Here is a 1,161-nt window from a genome sequence, read left to right as displayed (position 1 = left end):
AATTTTAGACTTAAATTCATCAGAATTTTCCAGTTATAAGACTGTGTGGAGAATAATCAAACCTTAGTTGAAAGATTGGCAATTTGAAAAATAAATTTATAAAAGGAGCTTTTTATGATATTTTCAGCAAGGTAAAGTTTAAAAAATTGTAAAGCTTGAAAATATATATATAGAGTTTAGAAATGTAAAGTTTTAAGAAACGTAAAGTTTCGAAATATGAATATCAAAAATTGACTTTAAATTGTTTAAAAATCAAGAAAGAAAGATAGATAGAGAGTTTAGAAGTGTAAAGTTTTAAGAAACGTAAAGTTTCGAAATATGAATATCAAAAATTGACTTAAAATTGTTTAAAAATCCAAGAAAGAAAGATAGATAGAGAGTTTAGAAATGTAAAGTTTTAAGAAACGTAAAGTTTCGAAATATGAATATCAAATATTTACTTAAAATTGCTTAAAAATCAAGAAAGAAAAGAGAAAAAATTGGAGTAAGCAGGAATCGAAATATATATATACTGAGTAAATTTCTTAAAATCTAGATAGAAACGAGTGAAAAATTGGAGTAAACAGAAATCAAGAAAAAATATACCAAAATTCAAGAGTAATCTTTAAAAAAAATGCGATAAAAGATAAAATAAGATAAGAGAAATTTATTTAGATTTAGATTTCTGTTATTATAACAATCTGCTGGAATCTATTCCTTCTCAGCTTTGATTGTTTTAGATTAAGTAACAGGAGCTGGATATTCCCTTTTAGCTTCAACTGTATTTATAAATTAAGTAACAGGAGCCGGATACTTCCTTTTAGCTTTAACTGTATTTAGATTAATTAACAGGAGCTTTTAGCTTCAACTGTATTTAGATTAATTAACAGGAGCTTTTAGCTTCAACTGTATTTAGATTAATTAACAGGAGCTTTTAGCTTCAACTGTTGACTTATACAATTTGGTAGATAATTGTTTATTTTACTATAGTGTTTACAACAATATATTATATCAATATCGGAGGTCCGTGTTCCCTCCTCCAAATTACTGTGGATAACTAACTAACTATAAAAAGACGTAAAATATAGAAAAATTTAAAAAAAATGTAGAAAAATATTTAAATTGTAACTTCAATGTAGAAAAACCAAAAATGTAGAAAATTAAGAAATGTATGTAATATTT

This window comes from Eurytemora carolleeae, unplaced genomic scaffold (assembly GCF_000591075.1).
Source record: "Eurytemora carolleeae unplaced genomic scaffold, Eaff_2.0 scaffold1204, whole genome shotgun sequence".
Classification (NCBI taxonomy): Eukaryota; Metazoa; Arthropoda; class Copepoda; order Calanoida; family Temoridae; genus Eurytemora; species Eurytemora carolleeae.
Note: the sequence above shows the minus strand (reverse complement) of the source record.